At 40.0% G+C, this 5,944-nt stretch overlaps 1 non-coding gene across 1 annotated transcript; it reads left to right on the forward strand.

Moving 5' to 3' along the window:
- The first annotated feature begins 5,316 nt into the window (after nt 1-5,316).
- On the forward strand, nt 5,317-5,422 carry LOC136317990 (U6 spliceosomal RNA). The gene has a single exon (XR_010727973.1). It is a non-coding gene; the product is annotated as a U6 spliceosomal RNA (small nuclear RNA).
- Nucleotides 5,423-5,944: the final 522 nt, after the last annotated feature.

The following is a 5,944-nucleotide window of genomic DNA, read 5'->3' on the forward strand; positions in this document are numbered from 1 at the left end:
TAAACAACAAACAAACAAACAGTCCAATAAAAAAATGGGAAGAGGATATGAACAGACACTTCTCCCAGGAAGAAATACAAATGGCCAACAGATATATGAAAGATGCTCATCTTCATTAGTTATTAGAGAAATGCAAATCAAAACTGCAATAAGATACCACCTCACACCTGTTAGATTAGCTATTATTAACAAGACAGGTAATAGCAAATGTTGGAGAAGCTGTGCAGCAAAAGGAACCCTCATCTACTGTTGGTGGGAATGTAAAGTAGTACAACCATTATGGGAGAAAGTATGGCGGTTCCTCAAAAAACTGAAAATAGAACTACCTTATGACCCAGTAATCCCTTTACTGGGTATATACCCCCAAAATTCAGAAACATTGATACGTAAAGACACATGCAGCCCCATGTTCATTGCAGCATTGTTCACAGTGGCCAGGACATGGAAACAACCAAAAAGCCCTTCAATAGAAAACTGGATAAAGAAGATGTGGCACATATACACTATGGAATACTACTCAGCCATAAGAAATGATGACATCGGGTCATTTACAGCAAAATGGTGGGATCTTGATAACATTATACGAAGTGAAATAAGTATTATAAATCAGAAAAAAACAGGAACTGTATTATTCCATACGTAGTTGGGACATAAAAGTGAGGCTAAGAGACATTGATAAGAATGTGGTGGTTACGGGGTGAGGGGAGAGAGGGAAAGGAAAAGGGGGAGGGGGAGTGGCACAAAGAAAACTAGATAGAAGGTGACAGAGGACAATCTGACTTTGGGTGATGGATATGCAACATAATTGAACGACAATATAACCTGGATATGTTATCTTTGAATATATGTATCCTGATTTATTGATGTTGCCCCATTAAAAAAATAATTATAAAAATAAAGAAAATGCAGTTTTAGTTTACATTTAGTGTTAAGAAAGTGCAGTTTTAGTTTACGTGTCTACAGTGCCTGCATCCCTTCCTCCCTCCCTCCTCCTCCACCATTCACCTCCGTTAGCCCCACTCGTCTGTCTCCAAGGTAAGAATACAGTACTAATTAACACTTTTTTATTTCATATATTTTGTTATGCATTGGTAAAGTATACCTGTGTGTTTCTTAATTAAAAACATGTTTTTTTCATAATTTAGGATGGTTTGGGGATGTTTCACAGGGGTGGAACTGATTATATCTATTTCAGTTATTTTAAATGGGAGAAACTTGTTTGATATACACGTTGACTGACTTACGAGCTCAGTTACAGAACAAATTAAACTCATATCTCAAGGTACCACTGTATTAAAGAACATGAACTAGTAAACAGTTCTAAACACATGGAAGAGTCAGGCTGACCTGTTCTGGAAGCACGGAGAGGACAAGCTTGGCCAGAACACTGAAGTTCAAATTCCTAGGAAATCAGAAGGCAAACAGAAGCGTATGGTTATGAGAGAAGATGTGGGGGTCACCAGAGTTGGAGGAACTGGATAGAAAGGTGTGGGAATATCAGTGCCCATGAAGATAGGTGGGCCTTCTCTTAATCCCAGTTGCCTAAAATAATTGCCTTCCTGGGTTGGAGTACTTCAAGAGCAGGAATCATATCTGATTCCTTTCTAAAGCCCTCTGACTAACAGAATAGCTGTTCAATGAATTAATGATCTTTGGTTTCCTCTCACATTTATAATAAGGAAAGGGAGCATCCGGGCACAACAAAGTCTTCTCTTGGGTACCCTGGAGTGAAAAGAACCAGGTAGCTGGGAAGAGATCAGTGAGTGCTCTTTCAATTTAGAGGAAACGGCCAGACTGCCAGGGCAGCAGTGCACAACAGGGAGAGCCAAACTATTATGGCTTAAATAGCAGAAGAAAATCCTGACCAGGCAGTGGTGCAGTGGATAGAGCTTTGGACTGGGACGTGGAGGACCCAAGTTTAAAACCCCGAGATCACTGCCTTGAGTGTGGGCTCATCTGGTTTGAGCAAGGCTCACCAGCTTGAGCCCAAGGTTGCTGGATTGAGCAAGGGGTTACTCTGTCTGCTGGAACCCTCCAGTCAAGGCACATATGAGAAAACAATCAATGAACAACTAAGTTGCTGCAAGGATGAATTAATTCTTTTCTTCTCTCTCCCTTCCTCTCTGTCTGTCCCTATCTGTTCCTCTCTCTGTCTGTGACACACACACACACACACACACACACCGAGGAAGGTGATACAATAGCTCTGGAGTCACTGTCTGAGATTTGACAACCTGAAGATTTGGGTATCTTGACATTACCACAGAGGCTCATGCTATCTATGCATGTTAGAGGCATCAGGGAAATGTCTCTGTCCACTCTTCATGGTTTCCTAATTCTACAGGGAACCCCACCATATTCCCTTTGTTATACAGACCAGTAACATTAAATAACCAGAAAATTTGGATGGTCCTAGGCCAGACTAGCAGTTTCTTTGTTTGGATGAAACATGGATCAAAAGATGGCCAATATTAAATGATGTATAATGGTAACTGTGTTAGAGTATTATAGAAGAAAATCTGTCTCAAGTCTGAAACATGGAAATTCTGCGAGTTTCTAGCCAGATGCCTGCCCTATGAATTTTGAATTTGCCAGCACCACAAACATGGGAGCCATTTTCTTAAATCTCTATTTCTCTCTGTTTCTGTGGAGAACCCTGACTGAATAATATACTCAGCAAAGGCAGAAATAGTTGGAGAGAAAGTGTGAAATGTGTCTATCTCACAATTTTGTCCAGGGGAAGCTTTCTCACAAGGACAGTTTCCATCCATGGCCTGTATGACATCTTAAGTTTCTGATTTCAAACAGTTATTTCTTTGCCTCACAAAGCCTTATTTAACAATAGACAATTCTGATTCAATGAGCACAGTCAAGGGCATCTAATTGCAGAATTGCTAGTAAGTCCTATTCTTGTTTGTTTGTTTTTGTACTTTTTATTTTTTTTCCATGTAAGAAAGAAGTAGTGTGAAGCCACTCCTGCCTGAGTCTGCTTATGATTCTGATTAGAAGCCAAGCATTTCAAATGAGAGTGAAGAGGTTTTAGGAGTAGTTTATCAGCATATGTGTGTCTGAGCCATGCATTAATAAATAAATAAATAAATAGGTAAATAAATAAATAAGTAAATAAAAGCAAGTCTTGTCATTTCCCACTTTAGGCTGCTTTACCTAAACTTACCAGCCTATCCAATTCCCAAGTTTCTCTGCAGCACACTGTAAAGAAGTGGGACAATATGCTCCACGGGATCCGGATCCAGCAGCATCTGCAGCCAAGGTGGGTACTGACTATAACATGAGCTGTGTTGATAATTAAGTAATGCCTAAGGAAAAAAAAAAGGCTATTCTTGTTCAAACAATCTGGGGAGAAAGTTCAAGAAAGTCCTTTTAATGTAGTCCTGACCTCTTTTCTAAAACCTGGGGAAATCAATAATTGCTTAGTTGTTTGCCTCTAGATCAAAACACAACTACATTTTGTATAAAGCACTTAAAATTACAATTAATTCAACTTGTTCAGTTGTTCTCCTCATCCATATTCATAGTCACGATCTTCTGCTAGTTCCAGATGTTTCTAGGAGTGGTTAGCTCAAAAGCTCAGTTGACATCACTCCATGACATTTCTTTCACTGACGATTAACAGAGGACACAAGGTCTGACTCACATCTTGGCTAGAGACTGCATCAATTAAGGCAAGCCTAAATAATCCCAGTTTTTTTCTCTGATTGGGGTCAGCTTTGTGCATCCACAACCCTCTATTATGAAAAAGGATTTTCCTGCCCTAGGATAGGGTTTGCTCCATGTTGTTGGAAAAGGGGATGGTCCCAATTTAAGAACTGATGATATTAGGTTGGTAATTCAGAAATAAAGAAACACACACTGTGCAGCTGATCAGTATATTGGTATCAGGTCTGAGAGCACTTAATGACAAAATGTGGTGTTTATCTTTTTCTGAGGATGCATGTCCCCTAACATATAATAAAACAGTGTACTACTTCTTAAACTTTAATGTGCATGCAAATCACTTGGAGATCTTGTTAAAATGTAGATTCTGATTTGGTAAGTCTAGTAGGTCTGAGACTGTGAATTACTTACTAATAGCTCCCAGATGATACCTAAGCAGCTTGTCCGTGGGAAACACTTTGAGTATAAGGTTATAAAATAAGTAGTAGGCCTGCAAATAGGACCACACATCTCTAATGTTACCTGAGTGCTGTCAGCCATAGAGAAATTATCAGGTTCTTCTCCTGTGTAATTTGCAGTCTAAGAGAAATAGGTCTTGTGTGTACATGCTGAGATCAGTGCCAAATCAGAGGTAAAAAATTCTGGGTATCTTGGTAGACAGAAGTGGTCATTTCCAGCTGGGAGGAAGAACTACAAAGGCCTCAGAGAAAACAAAACTTTTAAAGTGGATGATAAAGGAGATATGGGAGTTAGGCAGGGAAACAGCAGGGGTTTGCCAGGTGGATAGAACACAGCAAAGTTATGAAGGCTAGAAAGCATAAAGCATGGGCAGGGAAGAATGCATAATTCCTTTTGATTGGAATGTAGACTATTCTAAGCAGAAACTAAGGCATAAATAAGGTAATCCAGGTAGTTTAGAAACAGATTACAGAAGATCCTGATGCCATTTAAGAAAGAATTTTGGCCTGACCAAACAGTTGCACAATGGATAGAGTATTGGACTGAGACACAGAGGACCCACGTTTGAAAACTCAAGGATGCAGGCTGGAGTGCAGGCTCATCTGGCTTGAGCATGGGCTCATTAGCTTGAGTGCGGGGTTGCTGGCTTGAGTGTGGGATCATAGACATGACTCCATGGTCACTGGCTGGAGCTGAAAGGTGGCTGGCTTGAAGCCCAAGGTCACTGGCTTAAACACGGTGTCACTCACTTTGCTGTAGCCCCCCCAGTCGAGACACATATGCGAAAGCAATCAATGAACAACTAAAGTGCCACAGCGAAGAATTGATGCTTTCAATCTCTCTCTCATCCTGTCTGTCTCTCCCTACCTGTCTCTTTCACTGTTTCTGTCAAAAATAAAAGAAAAAAGAAAGAATTTTGACTTTATTCTTTATGTGAGGGAGAGAAGCATTTTGTTGTTGCTGTTCAAATGTGACATGAATGGAGCTGGGCCTCAGATCCTAGGATTAAGTAATCACTCTGGTGGCAGTGGAAAGGATAGTTTGGAAGGAAAGAAATGGAGGAAGGGAGGATAGTTAGAAGACTACAGTTTAATCAGCCATCCAGAAAATATTAGGCTCCTAATTAGTTCCAACCACTGTGCTATTAATGACTTGAGCAGGGAACAAAAACATGCATGTCCTGTATTCACTATGGCAACACATATACTAAAATTGGAATGATATAGAGAAGATTTACATGGCCTCTTCACAATAATGTCAGGCAAATTAGTGAGCATTCCATATAAAACAAACAGACAAACAAAATGTGGGGAAAATATACATGTCTTATACCCTTGTAAATTCATAGTCTGATGAGAGCTACAGAGGAGAAGTCCAGGGAGCTAGGAGAGCTAAAGTAGGGAAACTTAAAAGTCTGGAGTGTCAGAGAAAATTGTCCCTGAGTTGTTAACATTTTGATCCAGATTTGAGTAATGAGGAGTATGTAACCAGATAAAGAGGAAAGTGAAATGGTACTCTAGGCAGAGGGAGAACTCTAACAAAGGTTCAGAGACTAGAGAGCCTGTCATCTCTTGAGATTCAGAATATAGCATGGCTGAAGTAGAGAGAGCAAAGAGAAAAGAAATATGACATAAAGCTAGAAAGGTTGGCAGGTGTCACATTTGTATCAGGTTTTTGCAAAAGAGGCAAGGATTTAAAACTTTCTCTTAAGGGCAAAGGGCAGCCATTAAGCAACACTTCTCTGTGCTTTCTCTGTGAAGAATAAATGAAAGCAAGGAGAAGATGGCATGCAAGGAAGCACATGAGAATG

Source organism: Saccopteryx bilineata, chromosome X (assembly GCF_036850765.1).
Source record: "Saccopteryx bilineata isolate mSacBil1 chromosome X, mSacBil1_pri_phased_curated, whole genome shotgun sequence".
NCBI lineage: Eukaryota > Metazoa > Chordata > Mammalia > Chiroptera > Emballonuridae > Saccopteryx > Saccopteryx bilineata.